This window comes from Onychostoma macrolepis, chromosome 03 (genome assembly GCF_012432095.1).
Source record: "Onychostoma macrolepis isolate SWU-2019 chromosome 03, ASM1243209v1, whole genome shotgun sequence".
In the NCBI taxonomy this organism is placed as follows: Eukaryota; Metazoa; Chordata; class Actinopteri; order Cypriniformes; family Cyprinidae; genus Onychostoma; species Onychostoma macrolepis.
Genome location: NC_081157.1, coordinates 37,161,914 through 37,177,360, shown reverse-complemented (window position 1 = coordinate 37,177,360; position 15,447 = coordinate 37,161,914). Strand labels below are relative to the sequence as shown.

Genomic DNA, 15,447 nt, shown 5'->3' with positions numbered 1-15,447 from the left:
AAAATTACAAGCTAAATATTTCATACCAGCCATGAAAGTGTATTTTTCTACATTTTGAATAAAAATGTTTTTGTTCCTATGACAATGAGTATCATTGGGTATCACTTGCAGCATTATATGGAAAGTGAGCAGTGTTGGGGAAAGTTTCTTTTAAAAGAAATACATTACAATATTGCTTTACTCCCTAAAATCTAATTGCGTTAGTTACTTCTTATAGAAAGTAATGCGTTACATTACTTTTGTGTTATGTTTGGATTACTTTTAAAATCTGTGCTGGGCTTGCTTGTTTGATTTTAATATAAATGTTTGGCAAATGTAAAAAAAGCCCTTTCACATCAAAAGTGAAATGAAGGAAAGATAAATTCATGTCTGTACAGTAGCAAACGTTACAATGTTACAAACACAAATGTTACGTTTATGTTATATCGCCAATAATCTTGTGGGTACAAAATAGTGCCATTGTTCTTTGTGCGTCCCGTGGACCTTTCCCGATCCCATCCCCTGTCTCTTCACTTCCTGTCTACAATACTGTCCTATCCTAATAAAAGGCAAAAACGCCAAAAAAGAAATCTTTTAAAAAAAGGTAATCGGATTATGTAACTCGTGTTACTTTTTGCATTACCCCCAACACTGGACACGAGACTGTCTTTTCCCATTAAAACTGCATCTGTCATAAAACAGTGACACATTGTAATTTTGTTCCTCATTTACATTTGGGAAGCATAATGTAAAGAAGATTTTACAAATGTTTTGTCACATGGAGTTCAGCAGAAAATAAGTTTTATCCTAGGTATCGTTTTCTTAGTAGATTTTTTTAGTATAGTTTTAACCAAATGTCATAACACAATCTTCCATCATGAATTTAAATGATTCAGTCTGAATCATTTTATCACTTACATTAGTGATGGTCAGACTATCTTTAAATTTAAACCATGTATTATGTTGCTATAACAAACATTTCATTAATGCCACAACCACATTTTACTCACATTTGGCAAGTGTTAATTCTGGATCCTGGCTTTACGCAATACACAAAGCAGATCTAGCTATACTCACCTTTACCAGATTCATGTGCTTAGCTCCCTTGTGCATTTCTACAATAATACTGCACGTGTGAACTATGGTACTAATCTTTATGTCCATACTCACCCATAGACTTGAGGCTCATGGGGTCTTAGGGCAGCATTAACTGGTGCAATGTGCTTTAGCTGATGGATGGCTAATTCAACCTGAACCCCATGCAAGGGAGCTTAGCTCTCTCAGGTTATTTAGACTCCAGTAACCTTATATAAGGGTATCCAATGAGACACAGGCCATTACTAATAATGATGGCCTTAATTATCATACTCTGACATGCATGTTCATTTAACACAGGATTTTACACTCGGCGCAGTGAAAAATAAGAGAGGAAGAAAGACAGGAGATGGAGAGAGAGAGAGAAAGAGAGAGCAGGGCAGAAGGCAGAAGGATGGAGAGATTATTAAACTGATAGATGACTGTACAGCTGCAGGGATAGAAGAGAATCATCAACACTAATAGATGAATACTGAGACAGAGAGAGAGAGAGATCCAAGTGAAATGTGAACGAGAGACAGACAGTAAGGAACAGATATAGAGAGAGGGAAATGTTAAGAGGATGAGATAGAGGGTGAGGAAAGAGAGGAGAGGGAGAAACATTAATATTAATAATTTCTCCCAGAGAGAGATGCATGAGGAAGGCTTAATAGAAAGGGATGAATATGAAACAGACAGAGAGATAGAAGGAGGAGAACGACAACATAGGTGCATCAAAAACAACAAGTGCACAAGAAAGATGGGAGAGATGCAGGCAAGACAACACAAGGGAATGAATATAAAACAGGTAGTGATAGAGAGGAAAGATGTAACTATGTGTATGCCGATAAAATTAGTTTGAACAGTCAATGACGATGCAAACACACACATACAAGCAGGTCTGTAAACACACTGGGTCTCGTTTACTAATAATCACGTACAAGTATATTTATTTATGTGCACTGGAAAGATTATCAGACAAAATTTCTGCCAGGCAAAGTGTGTATGCACATACATTTTTGTTATTGCATGTTATTTTTTGTTCATTCTAAAGGTCACATCAAACTTTAAAAACTAGAGATTACTTCAGACCCTGCAACAAATACCTGCCACAGATGGTGTCACTCTACAGCTTTTCTTTAAAAAAAAAGTAGAATAATTCAAATTGTTGAAATCTAGGCCTATCATCGACTCCATATTGTATTGCTGAGTCAAGCGGTCTGTTAGTCAAATGTCTTTCACCATATGTTTAAGCATTTTAGTCAAGAGTTCACCAAACTTAAAAGACAAAACTTCTTTCCATCTTCTAACATTTGCATGCATATGGATGGAAGTGAAAGGAACATTAAGTCTGCACCTGTCTTCACCTGTTAAGCCATTTTTCATTCTTTGCAAATGCATTCTTTTGCGCTCTAAAGATGCAAGATCTTTTCCCCTGAGGGGGATTTTCAAGAATTACCAAGTTTGTCATTCTTAATGACATAAAAACAATAAAAACCTTAGACTACACATGACCACTGCACTTTTAAAACCAAATCCAGATTGAGCTATAATGCACATTATATTGTTTAATGAAGTAGGGTCACTTAGTTAATCAGTTTATTAAGAAATGTTTTGTATAAAAACATTTTGGCTTCACACATTTCCTGTTTCTATGGCCACCCGAATGTATGTATGTGTGGTTTTAATATTTATCCTAAATTTAGACAAAATATAAGTGCGAACTGAATTAATGAATCATGAGTTCTGCCTGAAAATGTTCGCCCACTCTCTTTAATAAGCACAAATACAAGGTGATGAACCCCCGGCTCAAAAACACACACTCCAGTCAGGGGAACAAATGTGATGTCCCCTGCTGCTGCTTGACTGTGACCATAACCAGTGTTTTACTGTAAGCATTAGCATGCTGTTATGGGCAAAAGCCATTTGTAGAGCTGTCATGTAACAGGAAGCCATGCCCCAGGCCTTCTTCTATAAACACTGCAACTCAAGCATCACTAATACAGTCACAGCTACCTGCAGCAATACCTGCCTCTCTTCTTCACTACTACATCTGCTGGTAACCAGGTGGGTAACCAGAGTCCCGACTATTGGGCTATTATAGCTCCAAATGTATTTTTAGCATCCCAGACCTTATGTGCTGTCTTTTCCACAATTTAAATAGAAGAAAACAACAATGTGGGAAATATTAATGATCAAATGAAAATGAAAACTGACAATGAAACTGAAGCTGTCAAGTTTCAGAAAGAATCCATACAGAAAAAAAAGGGACTGAAGTTGTAACCTTATGGCATTGGCTCTTAACCAGACATAATTACTTAGAAGTATTTAAATTAATAGACTTAAATTTGTTGGTCACACTTTATATTAGGTGGCCTTAACTACTATGTACTTAAATCAAAAAATAAGTACAATGTACTTATTGTGTTCATATTGTATTGCAGAACACTTCTGTTATTGAGGTGGGATACAGGTAAGGTTAGGGACAGGTTTGGTGGTATGGGTAGGTTTAAGGGTGGGTTAAGGTGTAAGGGAAGGGTCAACAGTGTAATTATAAATGTAATTACAGAAATGAATTACAGATGTAATTACATAAAGGTATTATAAACAATATAAGTACAATGTAAAAACATGTATGTACATAATAAATGCATTGTACCAAATTATTAATTGAAATGTAAGTACATAGTAGTTAAGGCCACTTAATATAAAATGGGACCAATTTGTTTAGTATAATAATAATAAGTCACATGTAAAAAAAAAATAAACAAGATGAATTTTTCTTTATTTCCCTCAATAACTATTGATGCACATACAGTTTCAGAATATAGACCATAACTACTGAAATCACAAAATAAATTGTGGTTAATTAAATATATTACATTAATTAGTCATGTTAATTTAATAAAAAAGTTTGAAAACAAGCAGAAATACTGGAAATATGTAAGGAATAATTGATTATTTTGCTGTTGTAAGACCTTTGAAATAACAGAAATCATTTGGCGAAGTGATATGGTCATGTACTGCGGACAAGAGCTGCCTGGAACTACGTTCGCCGTGCGTTTACCTGAAAATAATTGCACACCTCAGAACGTTCGTCAGCCAATCAGATTCAAGCATGCATCGGCCCTGTAGTATAACTGGAAATAATATAAAACAGGGGGCCTTCAATTCAAAAAGGTTGCACTGCCTTATAGACTGCTGGTGTAAACTAATAAATTCGTTTTTGATTAACAACTTACAAAAGTGTCATAAAAGTGTCCATTTCACTTGCACACTTTAGAAATTTAAAAACAAATCTTTATTTTGAATCTGTTTCACAAAACCGGTCTAAATGATTCATTCACATTTCAGACTGATCTGGTTCTTGACTCAGTCGCTTTCTCAGTTTAACAGCTCACTGGAGGAGAAGATTCAGTAAACAGTGATTTCAGTTTAGGCCTTTTTCTCTCACAGAGCTGTTGTATGACTTCAACAAACTTAAAATAAATAAATAAAAACAGAATCTGACTCATTAATGAAACCCGCTTTCTAAATATGTGTGTAGCAGGAATCCTGCTGCAAATACCCCAAAATGTATTTGAAATACATTTATTTCATGCTAAGTATACTACAAATACATTTACATATTTATGTACTTAATAAAAATACCCTGCAGTTGTACTTTTGGTAAACTAAACTGGTATAATTAAAGTCTGCTAAATTGTTACAACTAATTTTGTGCTAAATTCACTTTACTTGTGTGGAAGTAGTGCTGAAGTCCAACTAAAGATTTACTGAAATATATTTAATTGTGCTAAAGTGGAACTATTGCAAGTATACTTCAGCTACACTTTAAATAGCTTGCATTTAAACACCGATTATTCAAAGATCATACAATCCTTATCAATAGTGACACTAAAACACATTTTAGGCTTAATATTAAGAAATAGCCTATATGCATTGTGCAATAAAGAAATACAGGTAGGATTTTTTCCTTTACATTTAGACATTTAGAGATACAGATTCATTTTATAATATAACATTGTAATGTTGTTTACATTATACTGATTTCATGATAATAAGGTTTTGTTATTATATACACTTCTAGCAAACACACCATTTCAATGAGGGCAAATGGGAAACACAGTGTACCTGCATTTGCAAGGAGGTTATGCATTTAACAGCATGACTTAACCAGGTTACGTCTGATGTTTAAAATGGATCATGGGCTCAGTCCCTGATGTTTGCAGAATCTCATCACACTCGTTCATAATGTTGCATTTTGTGAGCCAAAAGAAAAGGGCAAGAGCGCTCACCATGAAGTAATTATTAAAACATCATCCTGGAAATTACGGTCACCTTATTTTATCTATCTGTGTTGTGTCATCTTCATGCATGATTGACAAGAGCTACTATTAGCTCAGAGTGCCAACTGCCAATTAAATGGCTGTAATGGGAGATGGCATCTGCTGTGATGTTGATGGGAAATGGAGTCCAAAATGACAGTGATGACAGGAAATTGAGTCAGCTGTGAGCCTGTTGGGAAATGTGGTTTGAATGGTTGGCTCCCTTTGCACAAAATGTGTTTGAGGTGCACACATGAGACGGTGTGATCCTGTTATGGTCACTGGCTCACACGCACTCGAATTCTCAACCCACCTTGAGCCCTTTATCACATGCTTTGTGTCTCTGTCCATACCCGTGTTAAACCCCGCTGATTGCCTTTATCCTCTCTCCCTTTCCAGCACCCTCTCTCACACTCCTGTATGTGTCCAGTTGGTGTGTAAATACGCCGTTGGTGTCTAAGTCTGATGAAAGGTTAACCTGCTGCACTGAAACATATTAACCCTTTAGCCTGTGTCCTGCATCAGCATCCTGGAGGATCTCAGTCTCACTCTCGCTTTCAGATCTTAGCACAGAGTTACCATGGTTACCTTTCACCAAACTTTCTCTCGACAGTGATATCCTTTTCATACAGTACCTCTATCCCATAGTGCTTTTCACACACAAATACACAATACACGCATTTAGAATTTAAGCTACTGGTGGATCAAAGTCTGCACTTCATACATTTCATCAAAGATGAAGTGTGAACATTTCGGTAATGGACCGATCAGTCCCTATATACTAAAATGTATTTGAAATACATTTATTTGATGCTAAGTATACTACAAACACATTTACATATTTATGTGCTTAATAAAAATACAGTGCAATTGTACTTTTAGTATATTAAACTGGTATACTTAGAGTAGATTAAATTGGAACAACTAATTTTGTGCTTAATGCACTTTTTGCAGAAGTAGTCCAACTAAAGATTTACTGAAGTATATTTAACTGTGCTAAAGTGGAACTATTGCAAGTATACTCTTGCATTTAAAGACCGATATTATTCAAAGATCATACAGTCCTCATCAATAGTGACATTAAAACACATTTTAGGTTATAGAAATGTGCATTGTGCACCAATAGTACTCCAGATGAAGTTTAATTATATATTTTTTTATCAGTAAGTCTTGAGCGATATGTCAGTAAATATGTCAATAGATTTGAACATTAAATTAAATATTTTAAATAGATTACCTTTTTTGTTTTTCAACAAATATTTTAAGTGAAATGTTCTTGTGAACAAAACATGTATTTTTTCAAATATGCACTAACCATTACGCATTAAACAGTTGTTGAAAAATACCTGGATGTCCTACTACTTCTACTACAAAAGTTACCATCCATTGAAGCCATGGGAAGGGAGAACAGTGAAGTGGCTGATTTTGTTGGTTAGACTTTCTATAATCCGCTGAGGCCTGTTCACACCAAGAAAGATAACTATAACAATAAGTATACTGGCATCCATGGATGACAACATTCTGTTTCAAAGTCTGATTGGCTGTGAATGTTTTTATTATTCATCAGCAGAAAAAAATATTTCTGAAAGAGATTCTAACCATATCGTTCCTCTGTGTCGTTATTATTATTACTGTCAATTGGACTTCTCTATTCTCACAGAATTATTATTAAATCTTTATAGTTATTGTTATAGTTATCGTCTTTGATGTGAATGGGCCTTATGACTCTATATGACTCAAAATTATTTAAAATAATGTATTATCATTTAACTGAATTAAATCTAAAATGTAATATAATTTTTTTTTTCCACTGTGTATGTGTGTGCGTGTGTATATAGCATATATGAAGAGTTCAGATGCAAAAGCCTCTAAATGCCATCTGAAATTTTCTTCTAAAATGAACATTTTTATCAGGCTCCTATATTTATGTTCGGTTATTTCACTTTAATTGCATAGAAAAGAACCTATATATTGTCATTAGAGTAAAATAACTGAACCTAAACATAGCAGCCTGATAAAAATGCTCATTTTAGATGAAAATTTCAGATGGCACTTATAAGGCTTTTGCATCTGAACTCTTCATATATATATATATATATATATATACATACATACATATACACACACACAGACACACACACAAATATTCTATAGATATTCCAACAAGAATCATTAGATGACATTAAAAGACTGAATTTTAGGATTACAGTACAGCAGCACTGGTAATTCTGGTCATTTAATTCTAAATCTTTTCTTATCTTGGCCACTGTCCTTCAAAACAGGTTTTAACCTATTTGTCAGCAAGTAGAATGCATTTAAAATATACTAAAAGTTAGAATGAAAACTTTTTTGTTTATATATTTTAACAAGTACAGGTCAGAAGTAGTATATCGTTTCATTTTAATCTTTTTTTTTTTTTACATTTCTTTCATAAATATATGTTATGGTAAATGATTATGGAACATTATTTGACCCATATTTTGATTTTATTTTCACAAAATTTATTTGAAACCTTTTTACCTATATGTAATATGCTTTCTATGTATATAAAATCACTTTTGTAAATTTAATTTGATGCGGACACCAAAATGGGATGTATTGTCTTTAATAAATATATAGCCTAGTAAAAAAAGTACATATTTAAATAGTAATTACTAATTACATATTTATTCAAATCTATTAACATATTGCTTGAGACTTACTGCTATAAAAATTGTTATTAAACTTTATTTGGAGTACTACTTGTGCACAATGCACATTTCTTGATATTAAACCTAAAATGTGTTTTAATTGATAAGGATTGTATGATCTTTGAATAAAATCAGTCTTTAAATGCAAGCTATTTAAAATGCACCTGAAGTATACTTGCAATAGTTCCACTTTAGCACAATCAAATATACTTCAGTAAATCTTTAGTTGGACTTCAGCACTACTTCCGCACAATTAAAGTGCATTAAACACAAAATTAGTTGTTCCAATTTAGCAGACTTTAATTATACCAGTTTAGTATACCAAAAGTACAACTGCAGGGTATTTTTATTAAGTACATAAATATGTAAATGTATTTGTATACTTAGCATGAAATAAATGTATTTAAAATACATTTTAGTACACTGATTTTTCACTAGGGTATATCTATGTTACAGTACTGTTAATATTTGAGTCAAAAAGGTTGAGAACCAATGCTTTAAGGTGTGAAAGGGAAAAAATGACACAAATCAGGATAATACTCACTCACACACATGTCTTACTTTTAGCACGGATACTGTACACAGCCACACAAGAGCGGTTGCAGAGCGCTGCTTCCTCCTGAGGGAAAGTCCAATTTTAGGACAAGACACTAGCATGGATTCTGGGGGCCTCTTTGATTGAGCTACAAAACCTTCTATTATATCAGCTGTAATAGAGAGGTGATGCCTCAGCATTACATTTAAGATCCCATCACGAACAATACACATACTGCGGCGAGAGAAACAGCGTAAACGTGAACTCCCCCCTGCACGTCTGCCAGCTGATGCGGAGAAAGAAAGAAAAACGCCTATTCTATTTTTACTTCAGAGTTCAGTCCAGCAACTGTGTTTATTCCTTTTAGAGGGAGATGTTTGAGGTGGTAAGCCACAGACAAGGGGGGCCGCTAAAATAAGGGATTCTGCCGTGTAAGCAAAACCCCAGAGATAACCCATTCATCTGCTGTTATACAACAAAACATGTGGACCTATGATGAAAAATGGTAATTATTGGTCGGGCAGATTGCCATTGACAGATGCACTGGCACAACAACAATGTGTATGTTGAGCTGTTATTGTTTCCCCTGTAATAAAATTGTGACAATTAATTTTAGTGGCCAACACACTGGGTGGCTGCACTATTTCAGCCGAGACAAGAATACTGCAGTTAGGAAAAGTGGAGTTTTTACAGAACAAGGCGTCAATAAAATGTTTGTGAATCACTGGAAACAGGCATGATAATATATAGAATAGCCTCTGGCGTTCAGTGAGCAATATATCTAAAAATATCTGATGATCAAGTTATCTTGGTGTGAAAAGCCGAGATCAATGGTGCAAGTAACACAAAACGCTGCTGATCCTCAGCGTTGCCATGATGTTAATGAAATGTAACTAAATCCAATAACTGGGCCATACGTTCCTCACACAGAGCTGTACAGTGCGTTAACTAGGCTCAGCAGTCGGCTAAGTACCTTATCATCAGCACAGACAGTGAGCAAGCTAACACAAACTCCACACAAACTCTAGAGCAGCCATCACCATTACGAAAAAGAAAAACCATACTTAAATCTCTATGCAGCGTAAGGATGGATTTATTCGAAACGGCAGACGTTTACTGTGTTTTCGCATAGAGTGGTAATTCCAAAATAGAAGTTAGTTAAAGGCTATCTGATGGTTTTAGTAGCCTATGTAATTGTAATTATGAAGACATGATGACCCTGACATGACTTATAAAACTAATTTAACGCTTTATTAATAAAGACACCGATTAGGAATATCCGAGCACTGCCAAAGTGCTTAGACAACCCACAAAATTAGAATTGACATGTCAAATAATAATAATAATAATACAAAAATTCTGTCTATGGTATCTTAATGCTGAAGCATGCACGTAAATCTTTCATTAATTATCAAATTGAGAATGAAAAGCATACTGAGTCTACATGAATGCCTTCATGGTGCTAATAATATAGAAATGAAAAAAGCCAGGACTTGAAGACCTAGACTCTTTGGTGCGAGTGGAGTTTCTAGTGGCACTTGCACATCCTCGATACTAATCTACAGGTCAATTTTCTGACCAAAAATTACAGAGCACAAAATCCCCGCAGGACTTTTTTATGGAGTAAATGTGCCTGATGTCCTTTACTGACAGGCAGAAAGTTCGCACTGCCTGTCACTCAAGATGACCGCAAGGAACTCAACTCTGTGTAAATAATGATTGAACTTTGTAACAGGTGTGTATGTTTGTTTAAATGCTTATTTTATTATATGAAAGAATAAAAGACAGAAGAAAGTAATAAAAGCTTAATGCCAACAGGTTAAATCGGTGTGCACACTGGATGGATGGACACACACACAAGTCTTCATTAAAACACAACCACCCCCAAGTGTGAAGTTAATAGATTCAGTATTAGTGAGCTAGATTGGGCTAATTAAAATAATGCCATTTTTAGTAAAGTTAAGTAATGGTCAAAAGCATGATTTATTTTTATTTTTTTTGATGCAATGTTTCACACTGTCAGCATTTTTGTATATCCAAAAATGTCCCTGAATACTTGATTCATCGCATGCCTGTTTTTCTAGAAATCAAATGCCTCAATCCAGCTCGCAAGCTCAGGATGCAGGTGATTTTTATTTGGTTCTGCCTGAAAACTAAATAAATAAACAGTAAACATTTATCTTTGCAACTTGGCATGCCTTAATACCGAGTTCATATCAAGAACAACATTGCTAAATAAATATTGTATCCAATGTTTATAGCCTATCTATTTCTAGGAAGAATTAAGCTCTATTGTGCTAATGTAATGTGACGCGTAGCGATATTTTATTTTTAGGCAGTCACATGGGAGAGTGGCTGACATGGTTTTTTATTCTGTTGCTTCACTATGGGCAGCAAAAGTGCTTCAGTCAGTACTCAACCACAATAAGGTCTGTGTTACAACTCGTTTTTAACTTTTTTCTCCATTATTTATCAATACGGTAACCTCAAAGAGGAGCTGCAGTCTTTCTGCATGCCTTAGGTTACAAAGTCCTCCGATCTTTGCTGTAAGAAGTGTGTGCTCCCATTATTGTTCTGGTCCTGGGATTTCAAACTGCCATGCTGAATCCAAGTAAAACGGCCTCAGAGATGCACTGAGCCAAGACTTTTACATAAATAAATGTGCTCGTTGTGCAACGTTATGACACTCACCCACTTAAAAAAGACCAGATATCACATATCAAACCAAAAGGCTCTCATTTTCTCAAGCTGACTGTTTAAATGAAGAAGGCTTTACTTGTGAATAATACTTGAATACTTTCAAGTTGCTTCTACCCCAATGTTTGTTTAGGGTCTGACAGACTTCAAAGTGATTTAAATAATTCAAAAAATATAAACTTTACCCAATAGTTTGTAAAACAAGCTTACAAACTAACTTTACAACACTCTTAAATGCACCATTTAAAAATTTATTAAAATGTATAAAGTATAAATAAATGCAATAAATTATCCATGGCTATAATTCAGAGGAACATACTAAAATAATTTAAATGCAAAATAAATGTCAATATTATCATTTTCACACGTTCATAATTGTGTCCAAACATTAAAAAAAAAAAAAAAAATCATTTCAACTCAACATTTATGAACGTTTTAGCCATCTGCAAATAGATGCAATACAGCTGTTTAACCCAAGGGTCACCGTGATTTTGCCAAGACAGACATGTTCCTGGATCAACATTATTGTCCAAAACATAGTCCTAACCCTATCCCTACCCCTAAACCTACCCTACACATAATTTATCCCTAGAGGGAAATGATAGTTGAATAACAAGGGTTTAGAAGCACCTAACTCTAAAACTGACATTTCCTGTAAACTTGTCCCTCAATTCTGATTGGTTGCTTGGAATGTTGTTCATTTTGCACTTGGTGAAATCACATTCACCTTAAGGGAAGTGCAAGACTTGAACCAATGAATGAGGTTTTGACGTCACGTGCCTACATCCCACACACACTCCTCCACACACATGCATGCAGCTCGCACAATGTGGCCGGCTCCAGCAGTCAGACACATGACTAATAGTATGTTAACTCGCCTGCTTTGTGTTTGCTGTGTAGTGGCTGATTTATGTTTAGGCTCAGGGGAGAGAAGCCCCCCAGGTTATTGAAATATTCTACATGGGGTTTGGGGCTGAATGTTTGTACAGGTGAATCGATAGTGGCAGTCAATATTCTACCCACGGCTAAGCGAGTCGAGAGGGCCGAGCAGGGGACGCCACCTGCCCACCTCCGTCCAGGTCGCATCACGTATCGCAACAAATTAATCCCAACCTCCATTTTACTTTCACACTTTATTTTTACACGCTAGAGTTAACGCTGCCGTCTGCCAAGGACATGATCTGTGCGTGGCCATATTCGAGTGGTCTGTGAGAGACTGCGGGGCTGGATGAGATCTGATGGGATGTGATTGGGAATGATGGGGCTGCTGATGGTAGAGGAGAGATCCTCCTCTCGCATGTGTCATAAAGTTTTAGCGCTCAGCCGCGGCAGGGCTTTGTACAGTGATGTTACGGATCTGGATGAAAGATGACGTGTGGGACTGTACGACAGTACACACATATGCAGACGTGTAAACAACTCACACCTGCGGGGCACTTTGAAAACTCGAGTGTGCATGGGAAAACAAGTCAGTATTCTGTGATCCTCATCCAATCAGATGTTAAGCACACACAGAAACTCTAAGATCATAAGCGCATGTACACAGCACTCTCTCACACATACATACAAACACTCGTTCCTGATTTACTCACACTAACAATTCCTCTCTGAGACTACTGATACTTCCTGTCTGACTGCATTTTCATTTCTCCTCGATAGGATGCAACTGGAGTGTTGGAGGGTTGGTGTCTGGCCTCTATGTATGAGGACACTTATCAAAATAAACAAACTTGCTGCTGTGAGCATGTAGGAAATATTACTCTTGCACATATAACATGAAATAACCTCCGTATCCCATACACAAATCACCCCGTAGCAGATCTATACAGGTGGAGCTGGGGAAGGTGGAGGGTTTCTGAAGCGCATTGCAACTGCTACAGCAAGCACTTGCCAACTATTTGAATGTTGATCAGCGAGCTCATTGGCAGCAAATGCAACAGAAACCAATCAGCTGTAGCATGAGTAATGATGTGATTATATAAGTTAGAGTTCGGCCTGCTCCATCTAGAATTTCATGACAGAACGTATTTATTCAGCAAGGACACATTCAGTTGATCAAAAGTGACAGACATTTATAACGTTACAACTGATTTCTATTCTATTCATTAAAAAAAAAAAAATCCAGAAAAAAATGTATCCTGGTTTCTACAAAAACATTAAACAGCACAACTGTTTAACACTGATAATAATAAGAAATGTTTCTTCAGCATCAAATCAGCATATTAGAATGATTTCTGAAGGATCATGTGACATTGAACACTGAGGTAATGGCTGCTGAAATAATATTAATCATATTTCACAATATTACTGTTTTAGTTTTATTTTTCATCAAATTAATGCAGCTTTGGTGAGACGTCATATTATGCAAATATATTTGCAAAATTTGCATAATATATCATGCAAACAACAATAATTAAATGCATACAGTAGTTTAAGTCAATGCCAAAGTAAGGTTCTTAATAATGGAGAACAATTTAAAGCCTTACAAACAAATAATATGACAGAATTTTAATTATTGGGTGAACTCTTCCTTTTAAACAGTATTCCCAGTATTTCCAGTCATTAGTTTATCTAAAGGATTACTGATTTAAACAAATCTATTGTGGGGTTCTTTTAAAAATGAGATCTTACTGCTAGAATGTGTAGTATATATGACAAAGAGAACTGTAAGCCAATTATTATTGCTCACCCCTCATGTAACAGAGCTACAGCCACTAAACTCGGCACAGTCCTTCAACCTGTTCTGCCTTAGGTTGTCTTTTTCTTTTCTAAAGGACAAACAGTTTTACTAGTGGATGATAAAATATCCTACAGACTTCCACTGGAAATTTCTGACAGTATTTCCAAAAGCTTTCAAGCTACAGTTGCTTAGGCTACTCTGATTCAATACGCTGTATTTTCGAAATCAGGAAACTCACAATTTTACCTTAAAGCTAGTTCTGCCCCAGAAAACGCTGATGCAACAAAATGATATTTTATGTAGACATTATGCAAATAATAAAAAAATATGTAAGGCCATTCAATAAGGTAAAATATTGGCAATTAATCTGTTTTTTTTTTTGTCTTTTTTTTTGGTTTGTTTTTTTTGCGGCTGCCATGAATGCATTTAGTTTCTTTTTAAGGAATGAAAAACCAGAAAAAAATCTATTTATCTTTCATTAAAAAACTTGAGGCCTAAACAACGTTCAGACCTCAAGGCTTTTTAAACTTTCAGGCGAGACTCTGTTACTTTCCTTTTCTAGTTTACTCTATGCTGTTGCTGGGGTAATGCAGCCAAAGTTTTTCTCCGCTTGACTATCTCTGCAATAAAAGAGCTTTTGTGAAGCGAAACACCCCTAGGTTGTGAGACATATATACACGTGCTTCTGGCAAACAATTAATTGGCACTTTGCAGTACTAAAAGTGTTGATACACTTGATTTCTGTTTGGCTGGGAGGGGAGAAGAGCAGCAGCCATTAATCAGAGTGTCTCTCAGCCATTTACAGAAGCATGTAAACTATCACACTGTTGCAGTGGTGGTGCAGCCGCAGCCTTGCCAGCTCATCTCAGCGATCCGTGTTTCCAGGGCCTTCTGTGAAAACTTACTTCAGCACTTTTGACCACCTCTCTCTCTTTCTCATTCCTCTCGCTCCTGTGATTTCATGTGGCTCTGCGGGCTAGAACCATGCAGACTCTGTATGTCTCGGTCAGTGGGGTGTGGATGCATCCTCTTGTGAAATCAATGCTTCTGTTGGCACTTGTATAAGTGTGTGTGCGCTTGATTCTGTTTTCTGAATAAACATGTTGGAGTTTATTTACATGATCCATCATTCATTACAGTTTAACCAAATAGTTCAACTGAAAATGAAACTTCTGCTATCATTTACTAACCCTCATGTCTTTCCAAACTTGTATGACTTTTTTCTTCTGTAAAACATAAAAGACATTTCCAAGAATGTTTTTGTCTATACAACAAAGTCATCAGAGACCAATGTTGTTTTGGACCCCACTGACTTTCATTTTATGGAAGAAACAATTTGAAACACAGGGTGAGTAAATAATGTCAGACTTTTATCCCTTTGAGAGTTAAGTGTGTAATTTCACCACCAGCAAACAGGAAATTGAAATACAATGATTGTTTACAAACAGGTTTCTGCCACAAGCG

General features: G+C 35.7%; 1 protein-coding gene across 13 annotated transcripts in view; it reads right to left on the bottom strand.

The window, feature by feature from the left end:
* The window catches only part of lrrc4ba (leucine rich repeat containing 4Ba), a 71,841-nt gene that overhangs the window by 42,745 nt on the left and 13,649 nt on the right, over nt 1-15,447 (bottom strand). The gene's annotated exons all lie outside the window — the stretch shown is intronic.